The sequence below is a fragment of the Podarcis tiliguerta genome (genome assembly GCF_965153285.1).
Source record: "Podarcis tiliguerta genome assembly, chromosome: 9".
NCBI lineage: Eukaryota > Metazoa > Chordata > Lepidosauria > Squamata > Lacertidae > Podarcis > Podarcis tiliguerta.
In genome coordinates, this window is record NC_139542.1 from 32262777 (window position 1) to 32282408 (window position 19632).

The following is a 19632-nucleotide window of genomic DNA, read 5'->3' on the forward strand; positions in this document are numbered from 1 at the left end:
CTATGGGGGGCCCCTTTCTGTGAATCCTCCGAGTCACTGGAAAGACTCAGAGACCTCGGATTGCTGTCATCGCTGACATTTCCTTCGGACTCCTCCCCTTCGCTCTCCATTTCCTCCCTCTCCTGTGCCTCTGCTCCTGAACCCCTGACATATGGTTTTATGTATAATTGTTGTAAACCACTCTGATATTCTTATGAATAGTGGTATATAAATGTTTTTTGTATAAATAATATCCACACAAGCCAAGTGCTATCTAGGACTGCTGGGCTCCACTATCATTTTACAGGGACTGAGAGTGTACACTCAACTTTTCCTGGTGGTTATACCTTTTAGTGTCTGGTTGATAGCAGTGAGTTCAGGAAATTTTCTCTTCCAATATTGGGCTTCTCTTTGAATAACACCCAATAAGCTTCTAAAGAATCTCAGGTTCCTAGAATGTAATTTGAAAAACATTACATCAAACCATCCCAAATGAATATAAAATTGCTTTTGCTCCTGACTCAGTTAGTAAAAGGGAAATCAGTGTTAGTCACCGATAATCCAGCTCTGCATGAAATAGATTTTAACAATCCAAAGGGTGCAATTAATAACAGGCAAATAACATCAAGAAGTCCATTGGTACCATCCATCAGTTTCAAGCAGAATGGCTCTTGCTGCATTTTTCAATGTTCTTCTTGTACAGATATATTTTTGTTTATGTTCAGTAATAGGATGAGGGGAAGCCAACGCTTGCTGCCATCTCTGCTACATCTTTGTGTCTCTCATGCACCAAGCTTGGAGGGAGCCAATTGAGCTTCAGAGTGAGTGTGCTACACTGTGGTCTGGGCCAAGTTGTGATGTAGTGAGAGCCAATCTGGGCTTCAGACAGTTGTTGAGGGGCAGGGATTGCACACAAATCAGGGTGAGAACTTCTTCCCTGTGGTCCAGGCTCATAATCGAGTGTTTCACCTTCAAGGCAGATTTGGATTTGAGGGCATAGCATCATTCATTGGGTACACCAACACACCATCACCACCATGTGGGGCCCATACTTGGGTCCTGGCAGCAGAGCTCAAATCTCTTAGTTTGACATGTGCAACATGGCATAGTATGGCCTAGTACTCATGATCACAGAGATGGTAGACACACACAGTTCTCTAGAAGTTTGATCATTCAGTTTGGCAAGAATGATCTGGGGAAAAGGAATGGCCTTAATTGCCCTGGTGACCACAATGAACTTTGACCCAGTTGCAAAGACCTTCCTGGGGCTTGCAGTCTGGTGGTCCAACTTGCTAGAACATTGGGTGTGGTGATGGGCACCTGATCTAGTGAAGATGGATGGGTCGGCGGAGAAAAGTCTGTGTATTTCACACCAATGAGAGGAGCTCATCTGACTACCCCATTCATAGACTGGGATAGATTTTTAGCTGGCAGACATGTAGGCCTGCATACAGGGCTAGTGGTGAAACTTTCAGCATGTGCTTCTGCCTTTTGTGGCAGTGGGGCAATGGATAGGATCTATAGTCTAATAGGATTACCTCCATGGGTGCTGGCATGTGAAGGCTTCAGCACCAGCTGAGGGGCTGGAAGAGATATCCCAGGTTGCAGAAAAGAGTGGACTGCATTGTGATGGGCCTATGGATCCCACAGCACCCTCCTGGTGCCCAGCAATTAAGGCTGAGGAGAGGCAAATGGGCTGCATGAGGCCAGGTTGACAGTCACACCCCCAGGTTTCAGGTAGAACGCTCTATAGGTGGTTGCATTATGTTGGGTCTGTAAGCCCTGAAACATTTTTCTGGTGCCCATCAGTCAGGTTGAGGAGAGATATTGGCCAATGGCAGGATCCTAGTTACTCCAAACCAATATGCTGTTACCAATAAAGTTGTGGTCATCTTTAGCCCCCTTCCTACCTAAGGGTGTTCATTGTTTCGGGTGGACAGCTTACTCCTTTTGCATGCAGGGCAAAAATTCCTGACCTAAAGTTACGCACTAAAAGAACAAAATGTGAGAGTGAAAAAAGTAAAACTTATTTTGTAGGTTTAGCACAATATAGAAGTGATGCATGGAAATCTGAAGTCTGGCAGGCAGATCTTGATAGAAAAACATATTTCTTAACTGAGTCATTTGACTTGGTAAATTACAAAGCACCATATCATTTGAAAGAATTTCTCCCAATGTGATTCATGATTCACTCATGATCGTTTGTTGATCCTGATGAGACAATGACCTTCTTAGACGAGAAGGAGGCACTAGCAACAGAAGTATTTCAAGATGAGTGGGTATGAATGCAAACCATTTCCCATGAAGCGGAAGCCTGTTAATGAAGGCAGGAAATCAAAACTATTTTCTGCTAGTTTGATTCAATTTATGTTTTAAATGTAATTTAAATACGAAAAGCATGTGAATGGAGAGAGAGAGAACACTATATAAACCTATCAGCCTTTATAGTGAGTTCATGCTTTAATATTTTCTTGCAATTGCAGCCGGATCCTATGGTTTGTTGTGCAGCTATGGAAGCATCTCATAAAGTGCACTCCTGACTGAATCCCTAATTAAAACCTGAAGATGGATAGCTAACCGAATCTGAACTTTTCATTTCATGCTTTCTTTATGTGTGTATAGGACACAATTTTGTTGGGCATCATGAGTACTCAAGACGTTACGGAATCTTCCCATTAATTATCCTTTTTTATTGGTGAAGCAATTTTCATCCCGTATATACTTTTGCTTCCTATTACTTTATTAGATTTATGGGAGATGATAGAGTTGAAATTAATCAAATATTAAAGGCAGAGTTTTAGGAGCTAAAGACATTCCTGTGCAAAGGGGAGGCAGGGGGGTGGCAGTAGAAGGCTGCCATCATTTTGCATAGGACTTATGCTTGCCCTCTATCCAAGATAAATTTTGCTTTAATTAATAAGATGATATAAATTGTGATCACTTTATTTTATAGGCTGCATTCAATTAGTCCATAAATTATTAATACTTTGGTAAGTGCTGCTGAAATGCACCTGAATAAGCATATAATAAAAGAGCAGGTGTGAGCCATAATTTCCCAAAAAGTCAGCATTAACAATACAGTATTTTTAACACCAACGTAAGGCTCAAATAAAGTGCACCAACTGTATACCTGTCTGCCAACTGTTACTCAGAAATGATGCAACACAGTCACTACTTGTCCGGTCACACTTGCATTTTCAGTGTATTTTGAAGAATTATTTGGATATCAGTTCAGGTCAGTTTGCTGGTTAAAGAGATAAGCAGCTTTTCTTTGTTTTTCTTTTTAGAATAAAGTGTCATAAGAGCCATGCATCAGTGAAGCAGAGGGAGCTGTTCTGTGTTGTTTTGTAAATTAAGTAGTAGGTTGCAAATTAGTAGTAGATGGAGATTAGGAAACTGCCTTTACTGAGCCAGACCATTGGCCCATCTATCTCAATACTGTTTACACTGACTAGCAATAACTCTCCAGGGTGTCAAACAGGGGACATTCCCAGACCTACATGGAGACCAGACCCTGTCCCCCTCCCCCAACCCCACCCCTGCTCCCAAATCTTCATTTATTACCATTTGCACAACAACCTAGTGACACTGTCTCCCCTGTAGTGAAGGGACTACCTTTGTCCTGATGACTTCCTGCCCTTAGATTAATGAGGCGGAAAAAACAAACACTGTATTTCATTTCTTCATTCAGTCACCACAAAGAGCAGCTAGCCAGTTAGCCAATTTGCAGCAAGTTGCCTACCGATGCCATGGTGAGCAAACTTGTGAATCAAATCTGTTCCACAAACTGTGTCCACAAGCCAAGTGGACAGTTAGTGCTTTGTTCTTACCTGTAAAGGCAGAGGAAGGGCTACATTTCCTGCTTTGAGCTCCTTGGAGAGATGTCATAATAAAGGTAGGGTTTGCAAAATTTGGAGCATTGTGGGTTTTGAAGGATGGCTGTGTTTCAGTTCACATACCATTTCAGAAAGTGCAGATTGAATAAGTGGGCATTGAAACGCAAATCAAACTGAATCTCTCCCCTATCCTTAGAGTGTTAGAAATCTACTGCAGTTTACCCAGAGATGCATTACACTGCCCATGCCTTTTAAAGAGACGCTTGGGGGTCTCTGCAACCACACCATACAATTAAAACACATACAGGTAACGGGTTAGGGTTAGGGTTAAGTCCAGTCATGGATGACTCTGGGGTTGCGGCACTCATCTTGCTTTGTTGGCTGAGGGAGCCAGCGTTTTGTCCACAGATAGCTTCCGGGTCATGTGGCCACCATGACTAAGCTGCTTCTGGTGAACCAGAGCAGTGCACAGAAATGCCATTTACCTTTCCGCCACAGCGGTACCTATTTATCTACTAGCACTGCCAACTGCTAGGTTGGCAGGAGCAGGGACTGAACAACGGGAGCTCACCCTGTCGTGGGGATTCGAACCACTGACCTTCTGATTGGCAAGCCCTAGGGTCTGTGGTTTAGACCAAAACACCACGTTTGGGGGTGTTCATAAGAGCCCTTCAAGCATCCATTAAGGCTGCATCCACACCATACAATTTAAGCACATAGCTTCCCCGAAAGAATCTTGGGAACCGTAGCTTGCTGGGAATTGTAGATCTGCAAGGGGCAAAGACCAGTTCCCAAGATTCTTTAGGTGAAGCCATGTTCTTAAAATGAGTTTTAAATGTATGGTGAGGTTATGACCAAAATGTGACAATGGAGACTAGAACTGCTCTTGCCAATCCTTGACCACCACTACCTGCCAAGTGTTGATGAACCTACTAGTTATATCCCTTTGACATGCCAACCAGGGCTTTTGATCATGAGGATGAACTCTACACACATAGGGCATTTATCCCTAGGGGGCATGGCCAGTGCATGTGGTCCCTCCTGTATTTTCTATATGGGTATGTGGGGGATATCTGAATGGCTCATTAAGGTGCTTATATCATGTGTGGTAGGAAATGGGTTATTGTATTCAAAGCAGTAATCATCAGAGGCCTATATATTTCTTTATCGGTTGCACAGTAAGACAAATACATCAACCAGACTTCAAGCATAGCGCTTTGTACCTTTATTTATTTTACTGTTCTGATATCCCTAGCATGTATGATTTACAGAAGATATAAGAGAAGAGCAAATATATGAAGATGACAACTGCACCTCAAATAGCATGGTAATAATAATGATATATATTTTAATAGATGAAAGATTCAGAAAAGTTCTCAATTCCAGGCAATATATTTCCCCTCCAATGCTAACCCTTAAACTCTAGAAACTCAAAGGCTTCGTTCAAAATTCAGGAGCAAAGGATTTTGTTTATCCTTAAATCTTCTGAAGATATTTATCCTTAATATGACAGAGAGCTGCTGGTATCATCCTGGTTTCTCCCACTGTGACTCATAATGAATGAAATGGGCAAAGGGGCGCAAATATATATGCTTCCATCATTAGAATATGCTTATCTTATGAAATCTTCAGGAAAAAAGAAGATTCCCAATCCATTACGTATGGAAAAGGAAATAAGCTGATCTGGATGTTTTTTCATAGAAGCTGCAATTCCTCCAGAACAATGCTTGACCAAAACAAATTGTAACAAAAAGTTTGCACCGTCTAATGAAAACTAAATTGGGGAGGGGGGGATGAATGCCCTAAACAAATAGTGGATCAATTTTTCTTTTGCTGGAGTAAGCCAGGAGAAGAAAGGGAATGGAATACTGAGCATGTCTGCAAGTAAACATACTCCAGACCAAATGCTGCAAGCACCTGAACAGGCACCACACTGAGCCAATGAAAGTGAAATAGTAACAGTAAAGCAGGGGGCAGGAGAAGTAATATCTGAAGGGAAATTATTGAATGCCCAGTCAGTCAAGATGTTGTTCTTTTAAAGGTAGATTTGGAGTTTTTCCACATCAGTGAGTCCTGGTATATCTTGCTCTTGTTAAGGTTCTGGAAAATTTATTAAAAGCTTGTTTGACCAGTTGGATAACCCATTGTTATAAACACAGATGATCATTTACTGTAGTTACCCAATCCTGTTCCATCTGCAAATTCATCATGGTTTACCAAACAGTGATATATAAACATGGTAAATAATTTCCATGTGCAGGTAGTAGACAGACATGGGTTGGCATTATTGTATGTCCCAGGTGCATAAGGCACACTGCTTACTGATGGGGGTTGCCAGTGGTAAATCATATGCAGGAGACTATTAATGGAGTAAATCAGGCCACGACTTTATTGATTACAAATGTAACCTGGTTTCACAAAAGCATTGGGTAAGTATCTGCTCTCCAACAGCCTGTCTACTGGTAGAACCTGGGATGGGTTGGCCCTGGCATGACGGCCACCCTTTGACATGTATTTAAAGTGTGACATTCCTGCTGATGCCCCCAACCAGAAGGGGTGTTATGGCCCACCAGCCCCCATGTGGGCTCCCGGATAGCAATACTCCTTCCCAGGCCCTTTTAATGGGGGTACCCAGATGTTAAAGGATACAGACATAGGCTAGCATTACTCCCTCTAACAATTATTTCAGTTGGTGATGAGAGCCAACAGGATTGGAGCCAAAATTGCACTACCGACAAATGAAATAAAGGGATCAGTATGCTTGGAGAACATGTGGTTTGAAGTACTTAAAAACAAAAATAAATGAGTCTGTTCTTAACCTTGTAACCTTATGATCCCTGAAAGGGCATATCAGTGTCGTATGAAATATTAGATTCCCTTCTCTAGAAGCAGACCTGGGAAAGAGGAATCTGATGTCAGACATCTCATTGTCATTGCTAAAGAAATGTCCACAGCCCTTGTCCTACCAACATCAGTAGGATCTTTAAGAGGGCATCCTGGGGCCAGACCAGCAGAAGCGCTGGATCTAATGGATCCAGTGCTCTCACAATCACTCAGCATAGCCGCAATCCAGATAGAAAACTTGCATCCTTTATTTTCTTCTCATTTGTTCGCAATGGGGAGGGACTATTTAAAGGAAAGATTAATCAGGAAAGAAGCAGATGAGAATTTTGCTGTGTATACAATATTTCCTGCTTGGCAGGGGGTTGGACTCGATGCCCCTTGTGGTCTATTCCAACTCTATGATTCTATGATTCTACACAGCCTATTCAAGCACATCATTCAAAGCACATCATTTCCCTCGAAGAATGTTGGATTCTTTAGCTTACCTCTCACACAGTAGCAATTCCCAGGAAGTCTGAACAAATTACAGTTCCCAGAATTGTTTGAGGGGGGAAATGTAGTTCAAATGTGTTTTAAAGAGTGTGTGTGTGTGTGCGTGTGTGTGTGCGCGCGTAGGAAAAGAACTGTTCTTTCATTCCTTCCTGCTGGTGAGAGCCCAGCAAGACATTGGATGAGGCAGATAAATTGCATCCTAAATCTTTCTTTCTTGCATTACACAAAACTTTCATCATACTATATGGCTCTCTCAGTCATCAAAATTTTCAAATTCCAAAGAATGCATAATGTTTTGATTATCTTGTTTTTGTGACTTTTTATTCTCTACCTTGCCACATCCCTTTTTATTACTATCAGCCTCAATATCAGTATTGAACAATAATAAGATTGTAATGGCTCATTTTAATAAGCCTATTACAGGTTTCCATGAATTATCATCTGCATTAAGACTTGAAATATGCAAGTGTGGTGGAATGGTTTATGAGTAATAAACAGCAGCACAATATCACACCCATGCCCACAATGATAAAAGTATTTCTTTATCTGAAATAAATACTTGGCATAACACTTTTTAAAGATTTTGGTTTCTTAGCTGTTAATAAACATGAAGATGCACCCCATTTCCCCCAACATTTTTGAGAATTAATAGTTTGGCCTTTGACAGCTGAGATATATATAAATGAAGACACCATACGATTCTGATTTTAACTGGATTTAAATCTTGCACTTTATATTTCAATAATGCAGCCTGGGAGTTTATGGTGAAGGGTGGGTAAGAAAGTTAAACAACAACTTCATCAATTATCTAGACTTAGGGATGAGCAGTGAGGTAACCAATTTGCTGGTGATACTCAGTTGTTCAGGGTGGTTAAATGTGGGTTGTGTGTGTGCAAAGAGCTCCAAAAAGATGTATCTAAACTGAATGACTGGACCCATAAAATGGCAAATTAAATTCAATGGAAACAATTGTTAAAGTGATGCATGTTGTAGCAAAAAAAAAAAAATCTTAATTATACATATACGCTCCGAACTGTCAGTGACTGATCAGGAACGAGACCTTGGGGTCACAGTGGATAGCTTGATGAAGATGTTGTCCTAGTGTGCAGCAGCTGTGAAGAAAGTAAAATCCATGCTATAAATCATTAGGGAAGGAACTGAAAATGAAACTAGCAATAATGTCATTATACAAATCTATGGTTCAATCACACTTGGAATTCTGTTTATAGTTCTGGTTACCTCACTTCAAAGAGCATATCACAGAATTGGGGAGGTTCAGAAAAGGACAACCAAAATGATCAAGGGGATTGGGCAGCTCCTCATGAGGTGAGGTTACAACATTTGAGATTTTTTAGTTTAGAGAAATGTGAGTGAAAGGTGACATGTTTGAGGTCCATATTATACTGAAAGTGGATAGGGAAAATGGTGTTCTCTCCCTACCTCTCTCTCTCTCTTATAATATTGGAACTTGGGACCAACAAACGAAGCTGAATGTTGGAGGAGCCAGGACAGAGAAAAAGTATGTACTTCTTCACACTGTGCATAGTTAAACTATGGAATTAGCTCCCACAAGAGGCAGCAATGGCCATTGAGTGGCTTCAAAAGGGGATTAGACAAATTTATGAAGAATAAGTCTATCAATGGATGCAAGGCCTAGTGGCTATGATCTACCTCTACTGTCAGAAGTAGTATGCGTCTAGATATTAATTGCTGGAAACTCCAGAAGGGGAGAGTACTGTTGGCCTTACTTGCATGCATCCTATAGACCTATGGCTGCTGTGAGAACAGGATGCTAGAGGGGGCACTGGCTTGATCCAGCAGGATCATGTCTAAAGCAGATGCTCAGGAATGATAAAGTCAACAGCCTATTCCATCTTATCATTCCATTGTGAAACCAAAGGAGCCACAGCCATAACAATTGCCACAGTTGCTAGTAGTTCCACTGGTAGGGTGGAAGGACGGGAGGTCAACAGTAGGAGGAGCCAGAGAAAGCAGAGTCAACTAATTCCAGGTTTGTGACCATGCTGCTTCCTACAGCATTCAACAACACTGAAACTAAAGAGGAGGAAGTTGACAAGCACTGCCACCCTCTGTACCAGTTGTACATTACGAAGCTGGAGGCTGATAGAGGGCAAACTGAGGTCCATTCATTCTAATGGACTGACCTCTATTGATCAACTAGAAATTCCCCAGTAAATGTGTAAAATGGATTAACATACCATACTTTAAGTGGGGTATATAATACGAGCTTTGAAAATATTTACTGATATATGATTTTATAAGTAACAGAGTGCATGCATATACTTTTTACAGCATCTGTTCATAAATATATTAAATTACAAACATCTTTGTGTCTGGCATTGCTTGGGAATTCAAAGGAACAAAAGAAAATGGTGCAGTTTTGAAAATTTCAGTCTGCCATCTTGAATCAAAATGCCGTTCAATTATATGCAAGCATACTCCTTGATCCCTGGAACCATCATGCAAAATTTGGTTATAAGATCTTAGCAGGTGTCCAAATGCATAGCAAACAAACAGCTTTCCAAAACACATACCACACAGTGAATTAGTGTGTGTGTGTGTGTGTGAGAGAGAGAGAGAGAGAGAGAGAGAGAGAGAGAGAAAGAAAGAAAGAAAGAAAGAAAGAAAGAAAGAAAGAAAGAAAGAAATGCTTAAGTTAATATTAAATTCCAACCTATTTGGGAATCAAGACTCAGCTCTGGAAATTAGCATTAAGCTGGTGAAAGATTAAAGGTCTAATATATGAATTTGTTTATTAGCAGAATTTTTAAAATTCCGTTTAATGGGATATTTTTGTGGTAGCTACTGTGTATTGTGCATTCTCCTCCATTGTCCTTTTATGATCAGGTTGTTCATATGTTTTTTTTCTAAGCGATAGCTTTTTTAAATATCAAAGCCAAAGTGAATATGCACCTGAAAAAATTGGCTCTGAAAGGCATCAATGGATGGATTCTTATTTCAAAATACTGTGTGTGTGCTATAAAGTGTGATGCTTCAAATGTGTGATGCTTATAACAGAACTGGGTGGATTCAGTTCATGTGTTTTGCTTGCAATAATAATACTGTTTTAGTGTATATGGCAATATACTTTGACTACTGTATTGACATTTATGCTTGACAAACTTCAGGCCTAGGAGCTCTGCAAAGCAAGTTAAAAGGGCAATAGCAGTCTGTGACCCAAAAAGGAACATTCCGGTTCAGGTTTAATCAATTGAAAATGTAAGCTATGGAGGGAGGGAGGGGATATGTCTTTGGATGACACAGTTTTCTTTTGAAGAAAGGAAAGCAGAATTGTACTTTTAATAGCACGGAAATCATTCGAGTTATCATTTCATTGCCTTTGAAAAATAAGGATTATGTGTTAAGTGCTCATTGGGTATGGCTGTCTTTTGCCCTTTTCAGTGGGGGTGGGGTGGGGAGAAGTAATCCTAGGAGATACTTTGACTGAGAATATAGATGGTTTCTTTTGTTTCTTTGCCAGGGAGCATACAGGTAGGTTTCAAATGCCTTTACCTGATGGACAGATCAGATTTTTTGGAAATTATTTCCAATTTAGAGCAGCATTTAACGGAAGGTCCACCCAAATCTCTGGACTGTGCTTTAATATATACATACGCTTTGTATGATATCTTACCCCAGGGAACTGTGCTGTCATGGTGTCTGTAAGGGCTACAGTCCAACCAGCACTCCCTTAAGGAAAACTCAGTGCACAGAATAAGAGCAGCATAAAGCAATTCAAAGAGGGTCAGTGGCTTTATGACAATACAAAGCCATGAAGAAAGAGGCAAGAGCAGGGAAGCCTCCTAGCTCTATCTGCCTCTGGACCAATTATAGTTATTCCCCTGCTCACAAAGCCTTTCCTCAGCATATGGTGTCAGTCAAGTAGCAGAACAAGTCAGCAAGGGAGTGATAAACCAAAGATGTCACAGGATAAAGAATTGAAGCAAAAATGTGGGGAGGAACTGACTGGTGAGCTCCACTTGGGAAGAAAAAATGAAATAGCCAGAATTGACCCTCAATACCCTCTTTTCAAATGGTGGTTGTGGGAAGGGGGGGGGTTACTACTCCCATTTGCATGCTGAGAAATTCCACTGAACACAGCAGATGCCTGATATGTGAGAGATCCAAGGGTACAACTGTGGCAATAGAGACATGCCCTATATCCACCACCATATGAAATAGTAAGATAACCTTAAGCAGATGCCACCTTGGAGTCCTGTAGGTCTTCACACAAAGAAGCAGTTGATGTGACCAAAATAATGCTATGGTAAGTAATACAAACAAATCATCTGCAAAGTGCAAGTTGAGAGTTTTGTAGTTTCATAATATTCTGAAATCATGTTCACTTGAAATGTTAGTGAGGAATGTGAAACAGCTTTGACTTTCAATGTAAGATGTGTGAAGAAATGAAGAGCGTTAAAATCTGAGTGTGCCTCTCTTGGGACTGGAGCTTTCCTCCAGCATCTGAAAAGATTAAAGTTTCTCTAAGGGGCATCCTCATCTTTTGTATACTTGTTTCAAAGCGGCAGGGGAGAATGATTATGCTTGCTGACACAATGCTGTTAAAAGAGAAACATGAAGACTATCTCTACCTTACGGAAAGCACACATAAAAGAATCCCAGTTCAAGGTTCACATTCTTTTCTTCTGTATATGAGATTATTAGAGCATCAAGTGTATCATATTTGAAAGCTGCCATTTCATCTCCTTTGTGGCCCTACCAGCAAAAGGAGGATGTTATTGACAGATGATTATTTGCTGTGAGGCTACAGGATATATGGGAACCACAATATTTTCCTATTATAAGAATATGGCTTTCTACAATGAAAATGTATTGTATGAAAAGTATTAGGTGGGAACCAGCAACTATGCATAGGGGAGGGGAATCCTACACATATGAGACGTTACCACTTTGAAGATTCTGCATTTCATAACAGACCATGCTAACTTTAAAGAAACTTCTTTTGTAAAGAAAGATATTAAAAGATTCTTAGGGATTCAGCAAATCTATATTTATTCTTCTTCAGATTGTTTCATTTTATCATATGCATATAGTACATGTACATGTATAACACTTGAGAATGTTAAAAATGTATCACATATACTATGTCAATATGATTAGCAGTAGATCATTATTATTATACCCATGTTGCAATTGGGGAATAAGTCTGAAAGAATGGAGCCTTGCATACCCAATGATTTAACCTCCCTATCATTACATTCTTAGCTCTGTATACCGGGGATGGGAAATATTTTTAGCCCAAGGATCTCATTCCTTTCTGAACAAGTTTTTTTGGGGACACACAAATGGTGGGTGGGGCCAGAGGCAAAAAGTAAGCAGAACAATGAATATAAATCCTATATTTGTACAGTTGGCTAACTTCTACACACACACAAACACAAACAAACAGACAGACAGACAGACAGACAGACAGACAGACAGACACCTCTATCTTCCATCCAAGTAAACAAGAGCCCTTATCTGGTTCCAGTGACCTATTCCAGCCAGGCAAAAGTGATCAAGAAGGAGGTGAAGAAGGGTGGCAATTGGGATGGTCTTAGGAAAGAAGTTGTGGTTGGGGAGCAGGTCTGACCTGGGGACAGCCTGAGAGCAGAAAAGGAGCCCTGATGGAGAGTATTTGGCCCCAGACTTGAGGTTCTCCACTCCTAATGCATATATAACACTTGTTTGCAGCAGCCTTTCCCAGCTTTCTACCCCCAAATCTTTTGGACTGCAACTCCCTTGATCCACAGTAAGTCGTCATGTGTACTTTAATCAGTTGATACCCAGGCATGTCTGAACCAGACCTTAGCCATACTTTCATGCCCACAGTTTTCCCTCTGGTGTGATTCACAGTAAAGCCACCACAAGCTTGCTTCAAAGTAAGATGACTGATTTTGTGAATATGGGTTCAGTCAAAATATGTGATTAACAATCTCAACACAAATCAGAGACATCTCAGATCATTTAGAAACCTGTTCACAGAACAAAAAGTCATGTGGGGGCATGTAAACACTATGTCAAAATGATTGTATAATTCCTCCCTCAGGTCAATGTGTAATAGCTATGAATTCTTAGGTATACCCACCTTTGTCTCTGTGATTTTTCACAGCCGTGTTATTTACACTGTCAGTCACTCGAAAAGAAAGTGAAACACAAACGACTTCTCCATGTGTGTGCTTTTTTTCCTCACTCTTACTTCAAACATACATCACACCTTAGTTGTCTGAAGTCTGAGGTTAAAAAGAGTTAAGTTTTGCTACCACAGGATGTGTGATCACATAATAGTCCACACACAAATTAGCAGTTGGGGAGTCTGAAAATGCAAGACCTCATGGCTGACCCTGACAGGCGATGGTTCTCAGCATCCATCTCAAAGGGCTCTAAGATCTTCCTGTGATAGCAAACAGCTACCACAAAGTTCCTGGGATTCCAGAAATGCTAATCAGCAATTCTAGTCTGCAGCACATTTATTACACCCTGACATCCTGGAGACAGCCTGTTACAAATAGAACTGCCTGGTGAAAAATGCTGTTCCAGTGTTTTATAATAAAGTGCACCAATTAGATGCATTCATTAGGACAAACTGCTTGTCTTTTCCTATATTAGAGCTTTTAAAAGGCACAATGCATTTTGTAGCTCGGCCTACTTGGTATTATTATTAATTGAACAGAGCACATTACAAAGTTTTAATCCAATAACTGTAAATACATAATGAATAATGTTTCCTTGGGGACTCTCAGGGTTGCATCAGTCCATTGCTGCTGTACTCTGAGGCAGATGCATTGCACTCAGGCACTTCCTTTCCCTTTTTAAAGGCTACCCACAGGTATTGTAGGGACATCAGCAAGGCAAGGAACCCAGCAGGTGCTTAAAAGGCCAATCTGTCACTGGTGTTAAGAACTAATTAGGAGCCGCCCCCAAAATGTATCTCCACTTTATCATGAGGAAAAAGGGTTGGAAACTCAAACAATTCACTAATTCCTCATGTTGCCTTGTGGCCCCCCCAAGGAGCTGGAAATGAGTCTGTATTTTAATTTTAGCAGCATGAAGAGCCCTGAGGGCAGTCGATTATTTATAAAGGGCAAATGGCAAACAGTAAGTGCAGAAGAGAAGAAACAGGGGGTGGTGTGAGAGAGAAAGGAAGGGGGGGAGTTGGAGGCTAAAGAAAAGGACAACATTATTATACAAACCAGGAATGAACATAGCAAGATGAATTGAGCTACTTCCCCTGCTGGCACAACCATTACTTCTCAATTTTGTACTTCTACACCAATCTACAATGGATGTCACATTGCCTGATCATTACCCATAATGAGCATAATCTAGATTAGAAGGACACCAAGGTAAAGGAGAAAGGCCAGCTACCTCTTCAGAAATAAGAGAGAAATGATAACATGTTGGTGTTGAAAGGGGTCAACTGATCCAAAGACTTGTAATAGGTAAAGATCACCTATTACCAAAGCCTTTCTAAGATGATCCCTCCACAAAACAAAATAATGCAGTCGAAGCAACTACCCAAAATAGGAACATAGGAATCCGGTTTGTTGTTGTTTACAAAGTCAGAAGATTGGACTATCTTGCTCAGTATTCTTTACTCCATACAGATTGGCAGTGGTGATCATGGGATTCAGACAGCGGGATTTGAGCCAAGCTACAAGTAATGTTACTCACATAGCTGCCACTTTCAAATGCAGGGCTTCTCTTTGACAAATAGCCAGTGTGGGATTCATAATCCAGATCGGAGTCCTAGCATGTGGTAAGGGGTTTTGACCTGCTGTGGGCCCAATCTGGGTTGGGGGTCACCTGCAATTTGCTTTGCCAGTACCTGGACATACTAGGTATTAAAGCAGGGGTAGCCAATGTCCTGCTCTCAAGTTGTTGATACAACAAGCATCCTCCCTGACCAGTCACCAGCTGGCTGGGGTAGATTTGAGTTGTAGTCCAACAATATTTGAAGGGTACCACATTGGCCACCCCTGAATTAAACTTTGGAACTTCTATGTGCAAATAATGCACACTCTACTACTGAACTACATCCATTCACCTGCAGAATAGTAAAAGGAGGAAGTGGTGAAACAGAAGGCATAGTTGACCTCTGAATTCCTGTCATGCAGAGTTCTACAGGAGGTGTAATTGCCAGTTTGTATTTCTTGGATGATGTCAGATTTCCAGATATGGTGGCTACTCCATCATATCCATTAAATGGCCAATAATAATTCCATGAAGATGTAGGTGTTCCATATCATCATGGTATAAAGTCTTCAGCAAAAGCCCAACTGGATGAGAAGGTAGACCTCTCTATTCTCCCATATATCTGCCTTGTAGAGGGGACTCAGAGGAGGCAGTGGCAGGTTGGTACAGAACAAATATTGTGTTTCCCCTTATCATTAGACAAGCAATGTTAAAAGCAGAATTTTGAGTCAATACATGATGCTTTAGGTAAGACCTATCCTCTCTTTTCCTCACTAACTGCTGTACTTGATCTTCTTTTCGTATTGTATTGGAGATGATGACTGGAGCACAACAGGGTTAATTTTTTTTTTTTTTACATAGCTGTCATATTACTTACTAATAACCACGAATTCAGTTTTACAAGGCAGGCACAGCCAACCTAAAATTGCCATTGCTTTGTGTCATGAGCTCACATCTCTCTGCCAGCCACATGCCCTGACCCTCACAAGTTCTTACCTTCATGGACTATGATTTTCGCGACCATTATGTTGTGTTTGTGTTTCTAACAGACATCCTGAAGGCATAGAGGTGAAAAACAAAGTATTATAGTAGATAGTTTACTGGTTTCTTAGAACCTCACATTGCTTCCCTAATACGGAAGCTTTCCCCATAGCTGATCTGTCATTATATTACTGAACTAGAAGGAAATCCGTAAGTAAAGAGGAGGGGAGGTATAAAATTGTTTTGGATTCTGCTTTTCATGCTGATCCAACCATTCTCTGCTCCACTTTTAAGACAAGTACAGTTCTTTCGTGGCTGGTGGATGTCAAATCAGTACACCTGCTGTTCATTCTCTAAGACCTCACCATCCAGGGCCGGCCCTACTGTTGTGCAGAGTGAGGCTATTGCCAGATGATGCAGATGCTGTGGGCAGGGGGCAGCAGCCGCTGTTTGATCAAGTATTTCGTCTCTAGTGGCATAAAAACCAAAATGAAATTTTTCCTACACAGATACTCCAAAATGCACATTTCATTTTGAAAGTTTGGCAGTTTAATACAAATAATATCCATATTATGAGATAGATTCAACCACCCATTTCCAGGACATTCTCCCTCCCCCACCATATAACCACAAGCCATCTGTGCCTCCCCAAATATACTCTGGAGAGTCAGGGGAACCCCCAGAGCAACACACAGGGAGGAAAGTCACATTCATTTCACTGGACAAGTATACATGCTTGTGCTGTGGAATGATCTCCTTAGTGCTATGTTGAATTCCACCTTAGGTTTTTAATATAGAGGACATTTTTAGTTAGTCTGCTTTCTAGTTCTGCTAATGCTAGGCCATATCCCAACTAACAAACAAGCACTTTGACTTCATGTATCTTTTAAGCTACTCAGCATACCCAGCTAAAACAAATGGATGTTCCAGTCTGACATTTTGTATTTGAAAGTTCTGATTTGTATGTATAATTATCCATCCACCAATTTCCTCTTAATATAGCAAAATACATACTTCTTCTAGATGTAATTATATTATTTGTCTGCACAGACAGTAATGATACTAAGGGGCTGGTAGGGATCATGCCTAAACCAATGGGTTCTTTTCCCCTTTAAGATGCAATTGGTTGAGAACATTTAACTACAGTGTTCCTGTTCCTAAGAACTTTCCCCTCATGTTCTTCACCAGGCTATAATTTCAGGAGTAATAACTGCAGAAGGTAGATTACCAAAGCCCTTTGTGCATTCTTGCTCAGTACATCTTAAGCCAACATTCTGATGTATTTGTTTGCCTTAAATTGCCTTGCCAGAACTGCTTTTCTATTTCATTACATTTTTTCCCTGCTACTTTATCTGCTTTTTGCAATGTGGAAACAGCAATGGAATCCTGATTTATAAAAGCTTTAAACAGCTTCAAAACAATATTAGCAGAAGTAGGGATAACCTGCCTATAGCTTTTACTTAAATGAGCTGCAGAGAGGGAAAATATTGATTAAGTACAGACTGATACATGTTTCGGATGCATTTTATTACCCATCATTTTTCATCACATTTTCCTTTGACCTTTGGCCACATACTGAATTTTATGGGTGGGGAGTGGGAAAGCCATACTAACAGTAGTCTTTTTGTTTGACCTTGGGCGACCTTGAGAAAATACACACCTCTACCTGCTGGAGGCCCCAAAGAGTATTGATTCAGGACTGTATTCAAATTCCCATTAACAACAGGCTACTCAAATTAGTCCCAGAAGCTAAGTGAAAGAGAGAGAATAGGAGAACACTATCTGAAACTATACCATAAAGCCCATTTATTTACCATAGTTCTCCCATAGTTCTCACAGGAGCACAAATGCAGTAGCAGATTCATGCAAACCCCCTTCTCAAATCCTGCTAATACCACATCTGAAATCTGATTTGCATGAAACAAGGAGGGTGCAGGGGGGCAAAAGAGAAGACAGTTTGCACAACATCAGTGCCAATGGCATGGGACTGAAGCAGAAGAGACACTGAGAGGAAATTGGTGGTTTTAAACATCAACATAGGTTTGAGTAAAGCAGAGAGGGAGCCGAACTGAGGGGGAAATTGGTGATTTTAAACAACTGCAGTGGTTTGAGTAGTGTGAGCAGGAGGTTACACTGGCCTCAGAGAAATAACTTGTAAAGAGCAAGAAACATCAAGCCAAGAGGCTATTTTATTTGTGTCAACATGCCTCCTGCAAAGTCCTGGGATTGGAGAGGGAGACTAAATCATTCCAACTGATTACAAGCTTGCGCTGTCAGTCACAATAGAGCTTTCCTCCCTCTCCACACCCTGGTGTTTGCTGTCCCCTCCAGCATTTTCCTTATAAATAAAAACCACAGGGTTTGTGGAAGCTTGGAGTCATTAGTTCTGCTTTGCACAGATACTTGGCTGCAGCTTTTGGAGGGTGTTTGATGTGCTTAGGTACCATAAGGTGCTGTGAAGAGGGAGTTCCCACTTCAACTAAGAACACCTTGTAAAGATCCGGCTTTGACTAGGAAAGCCGAGAATTCCCAGGAGCACCCCACCTCTGCTTGGAATTTGCCAAAACCCACTGAACACACTTAGTTACAGTTAAAACAACAGAACTAACAAAAGAAAGTAAACAGAACAGGAGTAAAATCGAATCATATAAAAGAACAGCTGGATGATACGCTAAAAGCATGCTAAAACCACACTAAAATGAAAAGGGTTCTAGCAAGTGAACTTCCATAAGGAGAGCATTCTGGCATGTGTAACAGAGACTTGGTTGGATGAAGGAGATGGGCCTGTCCTTGCCGCTGCTTGTCCACCAGGTTTCTCTTACGCACAGCAACCCAGGTCTTGTGGGTGGGGAGGGGGGATTGCAGTGATTTTCAGGAAGTCATTAGTTTGCACCAGGCATCCTTTTAGGAAGACCCAGTTCTCTGAGTGCATGTTCTGGAGGTTGGGCAATAGGGGCAGTACAGGATTCCTTTTGGTGTACCGACCTCCCCGCTGCACCAAGGATTCCCTGCCCGAGCTGCTTCAGGTCATGGCGGATGTTCTCCTGGAGACATCTAGTTTGGTTGTCCTAGGGGATTTTAATATCCATGCCGACACGACCTTACAAGGGGCCACTCGGGACTTCGTGGAAAGCATGGCCTCCATGGGGCTGTCCCTGAATAAGTCTGGCCCAACCCATAGCCGCGGACATGCCTTGGACCTGGTGTTTACCTCTATGGATGTTGGTGATCTGACACTAAGTAAAAGCGAAACGAAAGAAGTGCCATGGTCAGATCACTTCCTGGTGCAACTGGACTTCTCCGCGACCTATCCCCTCTGCAGGGAGGTGGGACCGATTCGGATGGTCCACCCCCACCACTAAATGGATCCAAATGGTTTCCAGAGAGTGGTAGGGGATGCTTTATCCCATGTTGATGGCCTGTCAGCTGATTCCCTGGTGACCCACTGAAATGTGGAGTTAACCAGGGCTATTGACTGTTTGGCTCCGAAGCGCCCTCTCTGATTGCATGGAGCCCAGACAGCCCCGTGGTTTTCCACAGATCTGAGGGCAATGAAACAATCGTTGAGACGGCTGAAGCTGACCGGACACGGGTTAGAGCTCAATGTTGAGCCTACCAAGTGGCGGTAGTGACAGCGAAGAAGACTTTCTTCACCGCCTCTATTGCATCTGCAGAAAACAGCAGCAGGAGACAGAAAACAGCAGCAGGAGACAGCAGCGTGAGGGGCTGGGAGCTGGGGGTACTGTCATACAGTGGTTCCACTCCTTCCTCCTGGTCCGTGTTC